This window comes from Bos javanicus, chromosome 11 (assembly GCF_032452875.1).
Source record: "Bos javanicus breed banteng chromosome 11, ARS-OSU_banteng_1.0, whole genome shotgun sequence".
Lineage (NCBI taxonomy): Eukaryota > Metazoa > Chordata > Mammalia > Artiodactyla > Bovidae > Bos > Bos javanicus.
Genome location: NC_083878.1, coordinates 80,460,287 through 80,481,870, shown reverse-complemented (window position 1 = coordinate 80,481,870; position 21,584 = coordinate 80,460,287). Strand labels below are relative to the sequence as shown.

Below are 21,584 nucleotides of genomic sequence, written 5' to 3'. Positions count from 1 at the left end.
GCAAACAGCTGAGAATTTCATCTCTCTTTTAAAAAGAGCTTGTCCTTTCTTGGAATTTAGTTCAGTTAGGTTATTTGTGTCTTTGACTCGTCTGTTTGGAAAAAAGACGTCATAGGTTTTCTGGCTTGTTTTATTCATTAGGGTGAGACCAACACGCTCATGTGATTTTCTACATCATAAACAGAGACAAAATTTTTATGTGTAATATTTTTAAAGAATTTCCTGACATATTCAGCATGTCCGGCAATTTTACCAGTTACCATAGTGTAGGAGAATTCTAAAGGGGATGGTCTGCAAATAACTTCGAAGTGATTCAGTAGAAGAGCTTTTCACTCCATAAGACCATTCCCCAACTCCATTTTTCTTTCTCTGGATCATAACTTTAATCAGCTTTTGGGACAGGTAGAATCTTTGTAGCACTGGTTGCTCTAGAAATCTTACTAATAACACCACATGTATTTATGTGGTGCTTCTACAGGGATTCACTCTTATTTACTGCTACATCCCTAAGTCCAAGAACAGTATATACAGAGACCAAACATTTAATAAATATTTGTTGAATGACTATTTGATCTTTACTTCTGAAGATAAACAGAAAGAAGAAAGAAATTCATAGTTGTTAAATATCTACTTTGTGTTAGGAACAGTTAAACTCACTTTGTATTCATTATTTCAGTTAATACTTAGACCAACACTGTGATGAATTATTATTAATGTTTCAAAGAATAAGAAACAGGGCTCCAGTGGAACTACTGGCTAACTCCACTGGAACCCAAGTCGACTCTGTGTTCTTGACCATTTCCACACTACAACCCTGTCTCTCATAAAATGATTTTCCCTGCATAAGAAAACTGAGGAACACAAGGTCTCTAGGAATCTTTCACCACTGATAATTGAGATGCCTCTTCTCAATTATAACCAAAGTTCAAATGCTGCATCCAGGGAGAAAGACACATGTACAAATTTTTATATTTGATATCCAGGATTAAAATGAACTTTTTTCAATAACAAATTCTGCCTAAATAAAAACATTAAAGTACTTGAGTGCGGGGAGCTGGCGGGAGGCACTCCACCCGTGGCAAAGGTCATGAGGAAGGAGGCTCGGCATACACAAAGGCGGGATCGAGCCTCAGGAGTCCCCCTGGAAATCCTCAAGCATCTACCCCCATAACCAGAGCCTGCTTACTTTACTACTTTGTGCTCTCACCTACACCTCTAACTTTACGGGCGGCTGTCCCCCACCACCTCTTTTGGAGAAGGAGTTAACTTAGAGCTCCAGTTAATAAAAACACCTGGGCGTGACAAAAGTGTTTTAACCTACAAACTCCTCTGAAGGTTCTATAGCCTGCCTGACAGGCTTGTCCGGCCACATGTGATTGCTTACAGCCTCCCATCCGTGAGAGGCACGAGATGCTTTAAACCTTCTAAAAACAGGTTCTTTAGAGAAGTTAGAAAACCATTAGTATAAGTATAGAGGGCTGATTAGAAATTGTATTGGTGAAGGGTTTTTCATTTGTTGAGCCAATGTTTGTTGCTAAGTCTCCACATCCCCTGCCCTTACACACATTAATGAATATATAGAAGAAATAAGTATTAACCTTTAATATTAATCATGTTAGACTTTAGGCTAAGCAAATTCTTTCCTTAATTAAAACCCACTACACCCTCACCCTATAGGAATGTAACTTTATCTGGTACCTTCAGAAGGTGGAGTCTTTTTAAGAATAATCACCCCTGGAGAAATAAGTGTCCTGGTTGACTGACCGCTGTCACAAGGAGAGGGTCATAAATTGTCAGCAGGCCCCCTGGCCAGAAGATGATGTAACACCCCTAAGACCTCTGTATACATTTGTATGAAGCACCTGACTTTGATAAAAGTCAGGACTGCTGACCCCACGTGACTTTTGCATAACATCTCAGTGTATAAAAGTAGACCATGGAAAATAAAGAATTGGGATCAGTTCCTCGAAAGACTGGTCTCCCCAAGTCTCTCTCTCTCTCAAACTCTGGCTGAGTCTCCATCTGGAGCACGGAGCCCGCCATGCTTATTAATTATGCCTGGGCTTCTAAGATTCGACCGGGGAGGCCTCAGTGTCTCCTCTCCTTCGGGAGAACAGAAGGACTTCTGCGGCCTACGTAAGTGGTGCAAGCTTCTTGTCTTGAAGTTTTATTCGTTTCCCGCATAAACCAAGCTACTCAGCCTCTTTTCTCCACTAAATTTTCCTGCTGAGCTATCCTCATTCTATTACTCTTTACATCTCTAATTAATATCTAATTGAAGCTATTGTATCCTGATCCTCGCCGACGCTGTCCCCGCTTTGAACTCCCTGGATCAGCCGGGGCTGGACCCCGGCACTTGAGTAAATAAAAGGGCTATTAAAACACTAATACTAATGCACATAAATATTCTTTTTCAGATTATTTTCCATTACTGGCTATACAAGATTAGTTTCCTGTGCTAGACGGTAGGTCCTTGTTGTTTTTCCACGTTTTCTATTGTAGCATGTATTGTGTTAATTCCAAACTCCTAATTTATCCCTCCCATCACTGCTATCCCCTTTCTGTGTCATAGTTTGTTTTTTATGCTTGTGAGTTTATGTCTCTTTTGTAAATAAGGTCCTTTATATCATTGTCTTAGATTCTGCATATAAATGATACTGTATGATATTTATCTTTGACTTACTTCACTTAATATGATAATCTCTAGGTCCATCCATGTTGCTGCAAATGGCATTATTTCATTCTATTTTTTTGTGGCTGAGTAATATTTCCTTGTGTGTGTATATATATCACATCTTCTTTATCCCTTCATCTGTCACTTATGTTGCTTCCATGTCTTTGCTATTGTATTTAATAAACAGTGTTGCAATGAACATTGGGGTGCATATATCATGTAAAACACTTTTAACTCTTCCTGATTATTTTTTCTAACATTTAAACTCGATTAAATTGATCTTCATCATCAGTTCTGCCATGACCGAAATACAACCTATGATAGTATATTTGCTCCAATCCTAATTTATTCATTTCATATTAATGCTATTGGGCATCTTTGTTGCAAGACATTTTCAACCTTAATAGAGAAGAATTGAGATTTAAATTAATATAAAATGCTATATGAAATATATGTCAAATAATAATTTAATATATTTGAAAAAGATTAGAAAGATAAAAGAAAATTGAATCTATTTATAGGGTAAGAGATGGAGAAGGAAATGACAACCCACTCCAGTATTCTTGCCTGGAAAATTCCATGGACAGAGGAGCCTGGAGGCTACATTCCATGTGATAGTATAAGAGATGGACATGACTTAGCAACTAAATAACAGCAGCAGCAACAAGTAGGGTAAAAGGATGGAGGAGATCATACAGAGGGGAGGCTAATGATTCATAAAAGAGAGCATAGTTGATGAAGGCAGACTCTGGGGGAAAGAAAAAAACAAAACATGGTCCTACTCAAAGCCGTGTGAATTGGGGCAAGCCAATTAAAATTTTTTTTGAGCTTCATGTTTATACCTCTGTAAAATGGGGCTAATAATACCTATTAGGCTTGTGGTAACCCACTCCAGTGTTCTTGCCTGGAGAATCCCAGGGATGGTGGAGCCTGGTGGGCTGCCATCTATGGGGTCACACGGAGTCGGACACGACTGACATGACTTAGCAGCAGCAGGCTTGTGGTAAGAATCAAAGAGATATTTTAGGGACAGTACTTAACAATCTGTAAAGTACCACTCACATGTAGTTTGCAAGTGTGTCTAGGAAGAGACAGTGGAAAGGTCAGCAGCCCCTCCAGTTGCCCCATTTAACCAGTGAACAGCCAGGGAAGTCCTTGAGTTCATATATATATATATGTATATATATATATATATATATATATATATATATATATAATTTTTTCCTCTTTCTGTATCCCTAGAGGGAGTACTCCATCTTTCCCCTGCCATCTTGCCCTACTCCCAAGTGCGATTCTTGTTCAGCCTCAGAGTTTATGCCCCAGAATCCCTGACTGAACTTCTCATGCTCACAGGAGTTTCTTTGCAGAGTCAATGCATTGCCAGTCATCTGTCTTCCAAAGTTCCACCTGTCAAACCCCACTGATTCATCCTTGTGGAAGTGGGGGATGGGGAACCTCGAGTGAATGAGGCAGTCTAGGATAACAGAAATCTGAATTATTGTCTATTTTGTGGAACATTTCAGTTTTATTTCTTTCAAATATGCCAACTACCTAGAACAAGTTAAATAGCATTGTCCTGAAGGAACTTGCTTTGGAGAATAGCCAAATAAGATGCATAATTAGCACACTAATTGTGGTAGGAACAATTAAATGGCTTAAATGCCTACTTCCCCTCTCTCACCTTGTTTACATTGTTAATTTAATCAATTGACACTTTCTTCAAAGAATATAAGGTGAACATTAAACCTCTAAGTTCAATTACATTCAGTGGTCACCGAGTAAATAGTAGCATATGCTTGTTCTTTAGAGGTTACTTTACAGGAATCTCATTTTGTATTCCCAACAACACTAGGAGGTGAACCGGAAAGTTTTCTTATCTTTAGTTCACAGATGAGGAAATAGAATCTCTAAGACATCAGGTAACTTATCTATATAAGGCCGTGAAGCTAGAGATCAGTCAGCTCATTCATACTTAATCTGATTCTTCAGAGATTTACTGTATTTCTGTTGATGTGGCAGAGGAACCAAAGCAAAGCAAACACTGAGCATCCAAGGTAGGTGATTTTATTCATTTGTTCATTCACTCCTTTTTATTTCCAGAGAGGGCTCCTATGCCTGGAACACAATACGTGTCTCAGAAGGCCACTCACTGCATGAATGGAAAGGAGGCTAGATGGAAGAATTTACTGTATATAGTAATAAATATAAAACACGTGAGTAAGTATATCTTGCTGTACAAAACTTGCATCCTCTCAAGTAGAACAAGCAACAAGGGAAACAAGCTCACCAGATCAGTTCTTCTTTCTTCAAGCACCCAGATGAGTGGGGAATTCCTGCCTTGTAAGTGACCAGAATAAGTGATCAGATGGCCATTCCTTTCTCCCCATCCTCATCCACCCAGCCGCTCCAAAAAATCCTCACCATCTGCCTCATCCTTCTAATGACTTCTGTTATTCTATTAACCTCCTGGGATAGCTTTTCTCTCTGTTTTATAGCTTTACTGTCTGTCTCTTTTCTCTATGTGTGTCTCCTTCCAGGCTTCTTTCTTTTTCTACTTTTCCATTTCCTCCTCTACTTTCTCCTCCTACTCCTTTCCCATTCCCCCTCCCATTCCCTTTCATCATCATCATCATCATTATTATTAATTTTTGGTTCAGTGGGAACTTATTCAATCTTGAATGGTATATGGAATGGATAGCCTTTCCCTTCTCCAGGGTATCTTTACAACCCAGAGATCGAACTCAGGGCTCCTGCATTGCAGGCAGACTCTTTACTAGCTGAGCCACAAGGGAAGCCCTAATGGTATAGCTTAATGGCTAGCTATTTCCACAAAATGACTGGCTCACTTGAGGATAAAGACACACCATGTGTACCTTAGTCAACAATCCACTTTCCATGTGAAATAGTCATATTATTGTTAAAATATTTGGGAGTTTTCTAATGATTGACTTTATTCTGTACTTTATGCATTATTTAGAATTACTTATTGCATTAGACAAGTTAAAGTCAGTCAGTCATATCGGACTCTGCAATCCCATGGATTATACAGTCCATGGAATTCTCCAGGCCAGAATACTGGAGTGGGTAGCCTTTCCCTTCTCCAGTGGATCTTCCCAACCCAAGAATCAAACCAGGGTCTCCTGCATTGCAGGAATTATTATTGCATTATTCTTCTGTAATAAGGGCATTTCTAAGGAGTATCAGATAACCAACAATACATCAGCTTTTCTCTTTTGCAGAAATTGAGTGAGATTTCTGAGAAATACCTTAATTAAAGTGATTAAGCAGCAGCTCCGGACTGAAGATGAGATTCTGTAACAGTCTCCCTGCTTCTGCTGAGCATCAGATGGTCCAGAATGTTTCACAGACCCTTAACTGGTCTCCAAGCTTCTAATTCTTCAGGCGCCGCCCCCTCCGCCCCCTGCCACAAACCCCAGCCTTAGGAGTGATTTTCCTATTAAAAAAAAAAGATCAGATTTTGTGAGCCTTCTATTTAAAATGTCAGTTGGTTCCTTGTCAACAATGAGGGATTGTTAACACTCCTTTTGATGCTGCTCAAATTCCTTCATGATCTCTTATTTTTAAAAAAGAAGGAAAAAAAAAAAGACTTTTGACCTTTCAGTTTAATGTTGTGGTTTTTTTTTTAAGTCTTTTTTGAATTTGTTATTAATACAGTATTGCTTTTCTTTTATGTTTTGGTTTTCTGGCAGTGAAGCATGTGAGATCTTAGCTCCACTGCCAGGAATCAAAGTTACAACCCCTTCATTGGAAGGCTAAGTCTTAACTATTGGGCCACCAGGAAAGCCCCTACTTGATCTCTTTAGACCCAATGAAACACTCCTCCCTTCCTCCCCATCCATCGTCCTGGAACATGGACGGTGCATCTTTTCATTTATTTATTTTCACATGGGTGCTGCCATTTCTTTTTTTGGAATGCTTCCTTCTCTCCATATGCCCTTCCTCTATTTTACCTTGTGATGGAGGAGAGAAGGGGATATATTTGAAATATATTTCCCAGGTTCCAAATTCATCTCCTCCATAAAGCCTTGGTATATTTTGTCATTCAAAGTGCATATATCCATTTTCTTGGTGTGTTCTTGCATTGCCTGGCAAGTTCTGTCTTGTATTGCAATTATTATTATTATTATCATTTGATGTGTGTTTTTCTGTCTCCTGGCCCAAGTTTATATCTTATTCACCACCTTTCAGGTGTTGCATTCAGTGCTGGGCACACATTTGCTGTTCAGGATTAGGCGGCCACTGGATTGCTGAACTGAATTCTCCTTCTGTGCTTTGAGTTGGAATATTCTGTGAATAATAAGATCCCCTCAGTTCTCAGGAACCGTATCACAGGCTATGATTCCAGTAAGAAATGAAAGCTTAACATTTATTATCTCATAAGTTAAAAGTTCTGACTGAGGGTTTATTTTGGAAACACATCACAGAAACACAGAAATCAAAGCATTTCTTTCACATCCAGAGAAGATAATGACTCAGCTATGGCACTGCCTTCTGTTCTGGTGGCCCCAGGCTCTGCGAGTGTATGTTCCTGTCTCAGATGGAGTCCTGAGGGTGGCTTTGTGAATTTCTATCGTCTTCCTGGTAAATGAATCATTTTGTGCTGTTTTCCCATGAAGGGGAATATTCATCCTCTCCTCCACTATAGGATGTCTAGATTGAGTTTAACTTTTCTACTCTTATAAATCATGTTTCTGGATTTTGTTGCTAAAGTTTCATTTTACATCGTATCCAAGGCTGATGACTAACATGGCAAAGTGATACAGTAAGGGTTTGAGATCTGAGGACTTTGACTCTGAATCCATGAGTTTGGGCAAATCCTTCACTCTTTCCAAGGTTCAGTTTCATTCAGAGAATCAGCATAGTGATAGATCGACTTATAGGATGTTAGATGGAGATCTTACAAGGTGTTGCCTGTGAACCTGGCAGGCAAGCTGTGGAGGAGTCCCTGCTCTAGAAATGACGGGGTTGGGAGGCTGGGGTAGTAGTTGAAAAGGGTTCTACCACCACTGCCATTTGGAGGAGCCACTGTTTTTATCCCATATTTTCTCCTTGTTTGTTAGTTGCTCAGTTGTCTCCGAGTCTTTTGTGACCCCATGGACTGTAGCCCTCCAGGCTCCTCTGTCCATGAAATTCTAAAGGCAAGAATACTGGAGTGGATAACCATTCCCTTCTTCAGGGGGTCTTCCGGACCCAGTGATCAAACCACGGTCCCCTCCATTGCAGGCCAGCTGAGCCACCAGAGAATCCTCTTTGGATCAAGATTACTTTTTATGTGTTTGGTGCATATGCCTATGTGTTATTATATCTGGAATTCAAATCTTTTTTTGTGCCATGAATCTCTTAAATATTGTTGGAGAAGATGGATCTTTTCAGAGATGTTTTTAAGCTAAAAAATATTAGACTGACCAAGAAAAATTATACTGAAATGCAGTCCTAACTCTAGATCCTTTTGGGACTCATGCACTGCAGCTTAAAGGTTTTGAAATTGTCTTAAAAATGTAAAATCCAAAATGGGTCTTAAGAGTCACAGACATGTCTACACTCTCTGTGCATGCTTGGTTGTGAACTGCAGCCCATCAGGCTCCTCTGTCCATAGAATTTTCCAGGCAAGAATACTAAGTGGGTTACCATTTCCCTCCTCCAACACGCTCACTTTACTGAGGGGAAAATGTGATCTCGAAGACAGGTCCCCCAAACCGGTCCAGAATCACACAGAGTTTTGTTCAGTGGACATTTACAAGAGTATCTATTTCTATTTACTCTGCTTCCAGCTACAAACAACCCTTGGGATTATTTGTGCCTTGGTTCTTGTTTCCAGATCGTAACACTGTAGGCTTGCTGGGTTGAATGCTATTTGGAGTGATTTACTGGCTGATCATTTCAACGCAAAATGGAGATCATAGATGGAGACTTCCTAAATGTTCAGTACACCCCCACCAAAGTGCATTTGAACAATCAAGGTTATCGTAATATTAATTATTCATGGGCAGAGACTGACAAATGAATTCTAATTGCAAATAAGTGCAATTGCTTTCGATTGCATAATTTATGATTCCATTTGTTAAACTAAGACAACAGGAATTGATGAAAGGCATTAAGTGGCCCCAAATTAAAGGTAATTTGGGTTCAAAAGCTTATATCTATGTGGGTGTAGCTTGAATTTTTCAGCTTGTCTGAGATTCCCCTTTCTTCACTGGTGATAAATACGCCAGGTAATCTGTGTTCCATTGGGCCCCATGTCTGGCTGGAGATGCATCAGTCTGGGATTTCTGGAGAGAGACCTGTGGTCAAGCTCATGATGAGAGCATCTCTTGTCCGTGGGCGGCTCAGTAGCCACTATCTTTCCCTGTGGCTTGGGGTCTGTCCCTTGGGGCTTGGCTGTATGAGAGCTGGGCAGGGTAGTTTTGTCTGCATTGCACTCTGACACTCTGCTGAAGAGAGTGCGAACGAGAGACCAAAATGGGCAGTAGAGAGATCCACTGGAAATTGTTTTCTAAAAAATAAGTAAAATACTTTTCTTTCCATTAGACAGACAATCCCACGGACCAGCATCTCACAGAGGTTAAGTGCAACCCCTGAAAAATTGCTCAGTGCTTTTCCTATATGTTACATGAGACAGAGACTCTACTGAAGAAGGAATCTTTCACATAATAAATTTCAAGATAACTTTGTTAAAGAAAAAAATGGATCTTAGATTTATGGTGTGTGCAATGAGGCATTTGGGGTTTAAAATATGCACTGTTAGCATCCATTCCTGGGTTTTGACTTCCCTTAATCTGAAGAAATAGAGCTATTACTGGGAAATATTTGACTTTTGAATCTCACAAATTTGTTCTCTACAGGCAAAATTTCATCTAAGCACAAGGGAAGGATTTGGAAACAATATGCTTTCATATAACTGTGTTTACTTTAGGCTCTGTGTTTAATTAATGAACAAGATAATTGTTTTATTGACTTTTGATTACATATCGTGGACTGAAGAAGAGAAACAGTGGACCCGGGCTGGAGACAGTCTTGCCACACCTCGTGGGACTGGTGGCTACACAGGAAGTCTGTTCCCTGCCAGGCCAGGGGCCGGGTGATTGCTGAGCAGTTCTGTGACACCCAGGACAGGCTAAGCAGCATGAGTCCACCAGGAAGTTGGGGAGATACAAGAGAACCCAGCACAGCTAGAACTGAGGAACAGAGTGGAGGGTAGACACTCAAAGGGAAGGCTGTTTGCAAATGGAGAACTGGAGGCCCACCCTGATGGCTCTCTGTGCGTTTCTAGAGAAAGGTTACATATGCCCTACGGCCTGGTTGTTTTTACGGCTTGTTTTACGGCTGGGTGAGGATGGATTCAGAAGATGAAAGAAGAGATGCCTGAGAATGGATTTATGAGGGAGGGTAGCCCCCCATAAAGTTAGCCAGCCCAGTCCTGGCTAACTGGGCTGTGCTGGGCTCTCTGGCTTCAGTGCCTATGGGGGTGACGCTAAGTCCGCCATCCATGGCTGGTGCCTAGAGAGTTCTGTTCAGTTCTAGAAAATGCAATTTCATGCTAATCCCTGGGGAGACAAGACGCTAGGCAGGGTCCTAAGGCTCAGGAAACAGCCTCATGAGTGATAGTTTCTATCTGCTGAGCTCCTGTGGTGCCAGACACTTGGCAGTGTTATCTTACTTAGTGTTCATAAGGCAGGGCTGTTCATAGTCGTGACTGTTCCTTAAGTGGAGGGTTGGAATGGCTTTGCTCACAGCTTGTAAGGGTGAGGCTGGACACAGCTCTGTCTTCTGGCTTTGAAAAGTGAAAGTGGGGAAGGACCGGGAAGGTGGTGGAGCCTGAGCTGCTTATTAGTGAGCTTTTACAACAGGGCAAGGAGGCGCTGTCTGGAAGTGTATGTGCTTGAGAGGGCTACAGGTGAAGCCATATGTCAGCTCCACCACCCGCTAGCTGGATAAATTTGAATGCATCATCCGTCTTCTTTGAGCTTCAGTTTCTCCCACTCTGAAAGGGATTGGGACAAATGCACCTTTGGGAGAGCTGTTGTGAAGACCAGGGAAGATAATTTAAAGTGCGGACGTGGTGGGTGGTCAAAATTGACACTCAGCAGATGTTGGTCCCTTTCCTTGTCCTTTTATTTTGGATATGGACCGTTTTAAAAGTCTTTATTGAATTTGTTATAATATTGCCTTATTTATTTCTATTTTTAAATTTTATTTATTTTTTATCGAAGGATAATTGCTTTACAGAATTTTGCTGTTTTCTGTCACACCTCAACATGAATCAGCCACAGGCATACATATATCCCCTCCCTTTTGAACCTCCCTCCCTATGCCACCCTTCTAGGTTTTATGGTTCGATCTTTTGGCCATGAGGCATGTGGGATCTTAGCTCCCCACCTAGGGATCAAACCCACACCCCTTGCATTGAAAAGTGAAGTCTTAACCACTGGACCACCAGGGAAGTCCCACATTCCTTGTCTTTAAAGAGTTCTTCCTCAGGCCCCTTCAGTAACATGTGGCATTTGGAAGGTGTATAAGAGAGGGATGCTAAAGAAGGTCGTGTGATTTGTATGCATGAGTTCAGAACTGGGAGTTGGAATACAGTCATGTGACCTTGATCAGGTGCCCCTAGCATCTCCTGTGACTTTGTCTGTGTGGCTCACATTGAAGGTGTGGGACTCTGAGTGTGAACACTGTGAAAGACACTGTCCCTCTTCTGACACTAGGCTTGTTTATCTCTGATGCCCACCTCGTCTCATCTCTGTTTTCTCACCAGCAACGACTTTTCTTTTCTTCTCTTCAGCTTCATTTCTAAGGAGCCCAAAGCTTCATTGTCTCAGTCATTCCTAATGAAAGTCACCATCAAGAGAGTATCTGAGGTTTATTGACAGGAAAGCCCAAGTTGTTCAGTACATGGACTTCAGAGCCTTAACAGGAGGGCTCCAGTCTGGCACCAAGTATCAGAGCACAAGAGCCTCCTCTTGGCATTGGGTGGTTGGTAGGGTAGGAGAGCAAGCACTGGAACCATTCACTCTGGACCCCTAACACTTGTACTATGAGAGGTCTTCACAAGCCATAGCTTGGCAGTCTTGTTTAAAACTATAATCTGGATGCAAAAGGGAGGTCTGGCAGGGACACCTAAAGAATCATTCTACCTCTATTCAAACTAGGAAGCCACAAGCCCTGGATGTCACGAGTCTCTCTTACCACTGCTGATGACTCCTCAGGTGCCTAGGATGTCTTGATTGCATCAAGTAGCTCAGAAGAGACTACTTATCTTGAGTGAGAGTAAATCAGTCCAGAATATTCATTGGAAGGACTAATGCTGAAGCTCCAATACTTTGCCCACCTGATGCGAAGAACTGACTCATTGGAAAAGACCCTGATGGTGGGAAAGATTGAAGGCAGGAGGAGAAGGGGATGACAGAGGATGAGATGGTTGGCTGGCCTCACTGACTCAATGGACATGAGTCTGAGTAAGCTCTGGGTGTTGGCGATGGACAGGGAAGCCTGGTGTGCTGCAGTCCACGGAGTTGCAAAGAGTCGGACATGACTGAGCTACTGAACTGAACTGAAAGCACAGGGGCATATGCCCTGAAGGTGCCACATTCCCTCTGGGAGGGGGCTAGCTTCCCTCTGTGTCAGCCCCTTCCTGGGTGTGAAAGAACCACAGGATCCCAGGGGCCATTGGGGTGGAAAAGACCAGGAGCTTTGCAATCAGACAGGCAAATCTCTTTCAAGTTCTAGTTCTGCCATTTTCCAGCTGAAATGACCTTGGGCTAGTTCCTTACCTTACTTGATCCTTCTTTTTTTTTTACTTTTTATTTTTGTATTGGGGTATAGCCAATTAACAAATAATGTTGTGATAGTTTCAGGTGAACATCAAACAGACTCATACATACATGTATCCATTCTCCCCCAAACTCCTTCTCTTTGGTCTGCCACATCATATTGAGCAGAGTTCCATGTATACCGTAAGACCTTGTTGGTTATCCATTTCAAATATAACAGTGTGTATCCTTCATTTTTTAATGTGGAAATGTGGCTGTAGGAAGACGTTAAGATAATACAAAGAGACCCAAGAAATGTAATGATTATGACTATTATTAGCATTATTATCTGAGAGATAGAGGGGGGTCACTTATTCCAAACTCTCCATTTTCACATGCAAAAATTAAGACCCATGGAGGTTACATTCCTTTTCTAAGCTCATAGGTAAGACTCAGGCAGACTGGGGCTTGAGAAAATAAAATCTTTTTAATTTCATTTTTCAATTTTTCAGTTATAAATTTGGCTAATCCTAGTTTTTTTCTGGCCAGTTGTGGAGTGGAAAAAGCTATCACAACTGAGATATGATTTTTCTTACAATTGAATCTCCTTAGGACATCCACAGCCCTGCCCACCAGCTGCACAGCTCTGTGTATCTGCAGGAGATGCTGCTATGCACTTCTCTTTGTCCCCATGAAAACATTTTACGGGTCAAGGAATCTTTGGAAACATTAACTGGGGAATATTTAGGGCATCTGCTGCCACTGCTGGCAGTGTCCAGGATGTCTTCAAGTGTCCAGGATGTCTCCATTGCACCAAGCAGCTCACACAAGTCTGCTTATCTTGAGTAAGATGGCTTTCACTCAAGTGACTCTTGCCCCTCATTTCACATGGCTTCCATGATCTTTGTTCCTGCCCATTTGGTCCCTTCTGGTCTCACCTTCTCTGGACCTCATTGACTTCCCTGCCCTTTTTTCCACCGTATTCTCCAACTTTCATGTCTACCCCACTGTTTGGACTATGAGGGCATCTCCTATTTGTTGGTGGGGCAGAGTGGTGAACACAGAGATCTGTGCTCCTTATCATGCTGTTTAGCTAGGTTATGCCTCGCTTCAAATTCTTTTAAGCTTTTGGAAAATGATATCTAGAGTCCTTGATATTCTTTTGGAGGCCCTGTCACATCCCCTCCTAGATGTACTGAGCACTGAGTGGTCAGGCCCCTTCATTTGCCATTATCCCCGGCACCACACAGCAAAGCCATCATTATTGATAATAACTGTCATTTAGAGGATGCTCACTGTGCAACTGTGCTGTAGTTGCTCTTTCTACCCATGATTTACTTTAACCATCTCAGTAACGGTGTGAGATGAGTATTTCTAACCTCATCTTACAAGATGGGAAGCTGTGCTAAATCATATCGCTAGTGGGTGGCAGAGGTGAGACCCAAACTGTGAATACGAACGTCTGGCTCTTTCTGCTGCATCAAAATAGCTTTCGATTGAATATGAGAGAGAGAGATTAACAGAGGGGAGGTTAGCCTAACACAAGGCCCTCTAGGTTGCTTTTTCTTTACTGGTTGAATCAAAATGGTCTAAGCATGTGCAGGAAGTCTGTGTACTTAGAAGCCTGATACGGGGTCGATTCCTGGAATGTCTAGAAATTAGGAACATTTTGTAACACATGAGCAGTTTGGGGTGGCGTAAGTGTAGATGCTGTAGTCCTAGTGAGCTTGAAAAGATCAGATCTTTGAAACTGGGCAACTACCAGGATAAAATTTCTGGAGCATTCTTCAAGTGAAAGTGAAGTCAGTCAGTCTGACTCTTTGTGACCCCATGGACTGTAGCCTACCACGCTCCTCCGTTCATGGGATTTTCCAGACAAGAGTACTGGAGGGAGTTGCCATTTCCTTCTCCAGAGGATCTTCCCAACCCAGGGATCCAACCCTGGTCTCCCACATTGTAGGCAGATGCTTTACAGCCTGAGCCACCAGGGAAGTTAATAGTGGAATACTGGATCTTCCCAACCCAGGGATCGAACCCAGGTCTCCCACATTGCAGGAGGATTCTTTACCAGCTGAGCCACAAGGAAAGCCCTTGTGGGATTCCCTTGTGTAATCCCTTGAAGGGATTAAAAAAAGATGTCATCAAAGAAGCTTTCAGATTCTGGCATTCTGAGATTCTAAATCCTACAGATCTTCACCAATATACTAAATTTTAATTAAAAAGACAATGAGGTCTAATGAGTACCTAAGACAATGTGGCAATGGCACCCCACTCCAGTACTCTTGCCTGGAAAATCCCATGGACAGAGGAGCCTGGTAGGCTCCAGTCCATGGGATCGCGAAGAATCGGACACACTTTCACTTTTCACTTTCATGCATTGGGAAAGGAAATGGCAACCCAGAGTCAGACAAGACTGAAGCGACTTAGCAGCAGCAGCAGCAGCAGCAGCAAGACAACGTGGAGTAGAACTTGGGGTGGGAGTGAAGTGGGAGGGAGGAGAGTACCACGGACAACTAACATTGACTCTGGAATAAAGATATTTCAGATACTTTGTCTAGAAAGAAGAGGCATGAGTTCAGGTACAATGGAAAGAGACCAAATGTGAGTAAGTGGGCTAAAATTAAAATGAGAAGAATTAGTGAAGTGAAGGTAACTTTTCTAGGGTGCAGGAAGGTTGAAAATAGTTTCTGGAATCTTACTTTTTTTTTTCTTAGCACATATGAGAAATGCCTTTTCCCTTTTTTTCTGGGGGAGCTGACACACTACTAGAGCAGGAGGCAAGAAATGAAGCTTGGCAGTCCCTTTGAGGCTCAGGAGGGCTCCGGGTACTGAACAGCAGTGGTGCCAGTTGGGGTGGGGTGGGCTAGAACCATGCTGGCCTGCAGCAGAAGCATTGCACTCCACAGACCTCCCCGGGGTCGTCCAGCATGGGTCCAGTCTGGGGGATGCTCTGGGCACTCATCTACAAGATTCTGCCTCAGATTGAAGCTCAGGGGTTTATCTTTAAGTAGATTCCTACAGAACATTCAAACTGCCTGACAAAAGATTTGAAAATGTAATGTAATAAAAGAGTGATTGTGGCAGGGATGACTAGTGCCACAGAGGAGGTATCAAATCTCCACTCTTACCAAGACAGACAAAACAAAATCCAGCAGCCCTGGAGGAATCAGAGAAATTCCAGCTTGCGTTAGAAGGAGAGCCAACTTCAACTCTGCCTCCTTCATGGCTTTTGTTTTAAGCTAAATTATTTTTCTTCTGCCTCCCCCCAATGTCATGCCCTTTGGTAGATCCCAGCACATCACCTGCTGGTCACATGGCAGAATGATCAAGCATAGGGGACTCCCACTCACGAGCTGGTTGACTGGTGGAGTGAGAGACAAGGAAAAGGTGTGGAAGGCAGAGCAATGTCTCCTGAAGATGGTCATGCCATAATCCCTGGAACCTGTGAATATGTTTCTCTACACGACAAAAGGGACTGCGAACATCCTTAAGGCTTAAAGAGCCAGAGAGAGGAAGAGTATCCTGGATTATCTGGATGTACCTAATCTAATCACATTAAAATTGAGGAACCTCTTCAGATTTCAGAGAATCAGAGAGATGGCAGTGTGAGAAGGAGTCAACCTACAATTTCTGGCTTAGATGAGGAAGCCAAGGAATGCAGGCAGCCTTTAGAAGCTGGAAAAGGCAAGGAAACTTCTAGAAAGTTTCCCTGTCAAACCCTTGATTTTAGCCCATTAACACCGTCTCAGAATTCTGAACTACAGAAATTATAAAGTCACTTTGTATGGCTTAAGCTACTATGTGACAAGTGAAAGACGTTCAATTGTGTCCATCTTTGCAACCCCATGGACAATACAGTCTGTGGAATTCTCCAGGCCAGAATACTGGAGTGAGTAGCCTTTCCCTTCTCCAGGTGATCTTCCCAACCCAGGTCTCCTGCATTGCAGGCGAATTCTTTACCAGCTGAGCCACAAGCTTCACTTCCATGGACTGTAGAGTTCATGGGGTCCCAAAGAGTCCGACATGACTGAGTGACTTTCACTTTAAGCTACTAAGTTGGTAGCAATTTGTTGCAACACCATTGAAAATTAATGCAATGGGGAAGCAGAAACTATATCTAATTAATTCATCTTTCTATTCCTGATTCTCTGTAGAATAAGTGCATGTATTCACTGAGTAAATGCTTTCAGAAAGATAGAAAGAAAGCAAGAGAAGGAAGGACAGAAGGGAGAAAGAGAGAAAGAATTTGAGTTTGACCAAGAGTATTTGTTGAAGACTTCCTAGGTGGTGCTAGTGGTAAAGAACCTGCCTGCCATGCAAGAGAGATAAGAGATGTGGGTTCAGTCCCTGGGTAGGGAAGATCCCCTGGAGGAGAATATGGCAACCCACTCCAGTGTTCTTGACTGGAGAATCCTATAGACAGAGAAGCCTGGGGGGTTAGAGTCCTTTGGGTTGCCAAGAGTTGGATACGACTGAAGCAACTTAGCATGCATGCATGCAAGAGTATTTGTTGTAAGACCCAATGACATTCATTTGCTCAAAAGGTATTTTCTAAGGTTCCATGTACCAATATTGTGCTAAGTACTTGTGGGGAAACATGAGGGGTACACATTTAGACACGCCCTCAAGGAGCTTCCAATCTAGCACATGAATCAGACAATAGTCAGGTAGAAACCTGTGGGTGCCACAGACCCCAGAGGAAGAGGAGGGGGAGGTAGAGAGGGCCTCAGTGCAATGCTGGCTGTTGGCTGGAGGTTCTTTCCTATGTGGGCTTCTCCAGAAGCTCACTGATAATACAGCAGCTGGATCCCCTCAGAGTAAGACGGAGTGAGAGAGCCAAGGAGAGAAGGGGAGAGAAAGTATGATCAAGAAAGAAATCACAGTTTTTTTGTACCCTAATCTTGGGAGTGACATCCCTTTACCTTGCGGCATTGATTCTTTAGAAGTGAGTCACTAGGTTGAGCCCACACTTCCTGAAACAAATACTAGGAGGAGGCAGAGGTTGCCTACTGCAGTCGGCAGCCACACTGGCATCTTTTCCATCCGTATAACAGAAGAGAGGACTTCTCTGAAGGCCAAAGCCTAAGGAAGTCTATGGAGCCCATCCTTATCTGTCTGGGAACCAGCACCTGTACTACAGTTTACGTACTGTGTCACAGTCCCTGTGGGACGCTTAGGAAGGTACTAACTAGTGATGGTTCTGCCACTGCTGTCAAAAACCTAGATTGAGCAAAATCTCACAGCATCTTAGTCTGGGACCTTCCTAGGAAGTTGTATTCAAGGCCAGGGGTAGAAGAAGTAAGGAGATACACATTTTCTTGGGCTACTGATATTGTACAGAGAAGAATATTGTATAAAGAATAGAACTTGTACTTGAATTTTCATAACAGGGACTTTAAGCAGGTTAGGTAAACTCTCTAAGTCTGTTTCCTCATCTGTAAAATGGGCATCTACCTGTAGTGTGGTCACTTAGGTGCTTTTTTTTTCTCTCACTGGACTGCCAGGGAAATCCCACTCAGGTACTTTTGATCATATTTCCCATATCTGGGGAATGTCTCCAATTCTCTAAGAAACTCGTTATCTCAGCTTCCTTTGCAGGTCTGGGGCAAGCATGTGCTATAGATCAATCAAACGGTGGGTGAGAGATGCTGAATTCAAAGTGCACTCGTGTAAAAAAGGGCAACAGGAGAAAGTAATTTTCTGGAGATTGTGGTGGCAGTGGCTTTGGCTCTTTGAGGCTGCATTGTTTTTGTCCTACCCCCATATCAGGGGTATGTGAATTGTGGTGTGTATGTGCTAGTGACTGGGAGTTGGTGATGGACAGGGAAGCCTAGCGTGCTGCAGTCCATGGGGTTGCAAAGGGTTGGACACGACTGAGTGACTGAACTGAACTGATGTGTCTGTGCCCAGGGAGTCTGTGTGGAATCACTGCTGGAGAATTCCTGAAGTATGGCTTGGGTGTGGTTCTAGCTGCCAAGCTCCAGCTTAACTTCTGACATGCCTGGTGATTCCGTGAGCTACCTAATATCATAAATTTCCTGGTTTAAACCACCTAGAATGCACTCTTTTAGCAACTGAGAGTGTTGACTGATCTATGACCTCTCAGGGTGTCATGGGGGTAAAATGAGATGATGTATATAAAGTTCCTCACACAGGGCTTTTTACACAGTAGACACTAAGCCACAGTGTGGAAGTGCTAACTCACTTCAGTCGTGTCTGACTCTTGGAGACTCTACGGACTGTTGCCCGCAAGGCTTCTCTGTCCATGGGATTCTCCAGGCAAGAATACTGGAATAGATTGCCATGTACTGTCTTCCAGACCCAGTGAACCCATGTCTCTTAAGTCTCCTGCACTGGCAGGTGGGTTCTTTACCACTAATGTCACCTGGTAAGCTAACAAATGTATCTCTTAATGTTTATTTCATCACTGTATCTGTCATTGTTACTGGGTACTTTATGAATGAAAGTCAAACCTTAATTACATGCTTATATGTAGACTGGGGATCTCAACCCAGGGTGGTTTTCCACCCCAAGGGGTGTTGGAAATGTCTGGAGACATTTTTGGTTGTCACACTGGGGATGGAGACTTACTGGCAGTTAGTGGGTAGAGGTCAGAGATGCTGCTGAATATCCTCCGCAAGGACAGGCTTTGGAGCAAAAACTTATCTGGTCTATCATCTCGTCAACAGTGCTGAGGTCAAGAAACCCTCTGCTGACTTAGAAGTAGAATGAAACCTGGCTCCCTCTCTTCACTCTGTCAGCAACAGCCTACAGGCAGACCTCACTTAAAAAAAAACTGTATATTTTATTTATTTATTTCTGGCTGTGCTGGGTGTTTGTTGCTGTGTGAGCGTTTCTCTAGTTTCATTGAGCAGGGGCTACTCTCTAGTTGCAGTTCTTGGGCTTTTCTTGTTGCAGAGCATGGGCTCTAAGGCGTGAGGCTTCAGTAGTTGTGGCTTCTGGTCTCTAGGGCACAGGCTTAGTAGTTGTGGGCTTAGTTGCTCTGAGGCATGTGGGCTTTTCCCAGACTAGGAATCAGACCTGTGTCTCCTGCATTGACAGGTGGGTTCTTTACCACTGAGCCATCAGGGAAGCCCCAGAACTTATTTTCTTGGTTTTTGTTCTATTGCACTTTGCAGATATTGCATTTTTTCTTTTTCTTTCTTTCTTTTTTTGACAAATTGAAGGTTTCAGCAACCCTGCCATCAGACAAGTCTTTGGGCACCATCTTTCCAGTAGCCATTGCTCACTTTGTGTCTCTGTGCTCATTTTGGTAATTCTCATAATATTTCAAGCTTTTCCACTATTATTATCTTTGTGATGGTGACCTGTGATCAGTGATATGTGATGTTACTCTTGTCAAAAATTACAACTTGCTGAAGGCTCAGATGATGGTTAGCAATCTGTAGCATTGAAATGCTTTTTTAGTTAAGGTATGTACATAGTACATAAGTTATGTACATCATTTTTCCAGACACTAATGCACACTTAATAGATGACTGTATAGTATCAACATAACTTTTTATGAGCCAGGAAACCAAAATATTCATGTGACTCACTATCTCAATATTTGCTTTATTGCAGTGGTCTGGAACTGAACCTGCTATATTTGCAATGTATGCCTGTGCTAAGTTTCACCAGGACTGGGGCTAGCATGGAAAACTTCCAGGTGCAGGAGCATCAGAGTGAAAATTTGCTTACATAATTTCATGTCGCTGGAAAACACTACGAATGCTATGAGAACAGGACGTGGAATGGCACAAGCTTTCATACATGTATTCCCAGTGCTTTGGATTAAGAAATTAGAAAAGAGTACTAACAAATCTCTCAATTTCTGCTTGGTTGGCCAACAAAGTTGGGAATATGCTGTTATGATTTCTGGGTTTTTTTTTTTTTTCAACAGGGGATCTTGATATTTTCCTTACAGACTGTAAATCTATACATCATGTGCATATATAGCAATGTAGAGGTCCTCTGCAGTTATGAGCATTTTTAGTGCAGAGAAAATTGAAACATAAAACATCAAATAGTCTGTTTCTTTTAACCACAGATGTAAGCTGAATACATTGCTGTATTTTTCTTCAACTACATAATGACTTCAGCTCATTCCAAATGGAAAATAGGTCAAGAGAAGAAGACAACTGTACTGCAGTATCAGCGATGGGCTTAGGAGTCTCGCTAAGTTCCTTTTCCTCTCGTGGGCTCAGCTCTCCCCTCTGAAAGGGTGAGCAACATGACCTCAAAGGTGTTTCATGATTTCTGGGATTTTTAGGGATTGCCAAGCTCCCAGGGCCCTCCCTAGAGGGGTACAGTCATGAATTCATTGGAACATTGTATGAACCAGCCTCAAATTCACCCTCTAAAGCCACATATTTTGTCTGGTAGAAGCCAAGGCCACCTCCACCTTCGCCCTTTTTCATTCCCATATCAGTAATTTGTGTCTTCTCTTTTTCTTGACCAGTCTTCCCAAGAGTTTGTCTATTTTTCAATAGTCTTTTAGAAAACACTTTTAGCTTTGTTCTATTATTCTTTTGTTTTATATTTTATTAATTCTGCTATTATCTGTATTATTTTTCTTTTCTGTTATCTTTAGATTTAGTTTTTTGTCCTTTTTCTAACTTTTGGAGAGGGATACTTACATCATTGATTTTTACTTTTGTGTCCTTTTTAATATATATAATTCAGGCAATAAATTTTTAAATTTCCATAAGTTTTTTTTTTATTTTGTGGTCTTTATTATCATATAATGCAAAATAGTTTTATAATCTTTTTCTGATTTATTTTTTGACTCATGGATTATTAGAAGTATATCACTTAATTTCAAAAATTTAGGTGTTTTGTCTATATTTTGTTATTGATTTACACCTAAATTTTCTAATTGTGATGAGAGAACATACACTAAATAATTTCAGAAGCTAAACTACACACTACTACCACTATTTCTTTGGCAACTTCCATCTTCACAGCATTTTCCTCTTTATCAGATTTTTGGAGCACAATTATTAATTTCTAAAGGGAAGACTTACATTTAAGTTGTAGGTGGAGGAGAAAACAAAATCATGTTATATTGGTCTTTCCCCCAAATCAGAAATTCGAACTCATTGTCTAGCAAAAGATCACTTTCCTGATTTGTGATTTGG

General features: G+C 41.9%; 1 protein-coding gene across 2 annotated transcripts in view; it reads left to right on the top strand.

Annotated features, from left to right (window-relative positions):
• The window catches only part of KCNS3 (potassium voltage-gated channel modifier subfamily S member 3), a 143,234-nt gene extending 122,080 nt beyond the window's left edge, over positions 1–21,154 (top strand). Inside the window, exons 3-5 of one of the 2 annotated variants that reach the window (XR_009739539.1) lie at positions 2,418–2,465; positions 4,775–4,891; positions 20,029–21,154. The gene's annotated coding sequence lies outside the window, so the exon portion shown is untranslated. Of the gene's footprint in view, positions 1–2,417; positions 2,466–4,774; positions 4,892–5,913; positions 6,227–20,028 lie in introns of those variants that run through there. The other variant, XR_009739538.1, reaches the window with a different exon arrangement.
• The last annotated feature ends 430 nt before the right edge of the window (positions 21,155–21,584 follow it).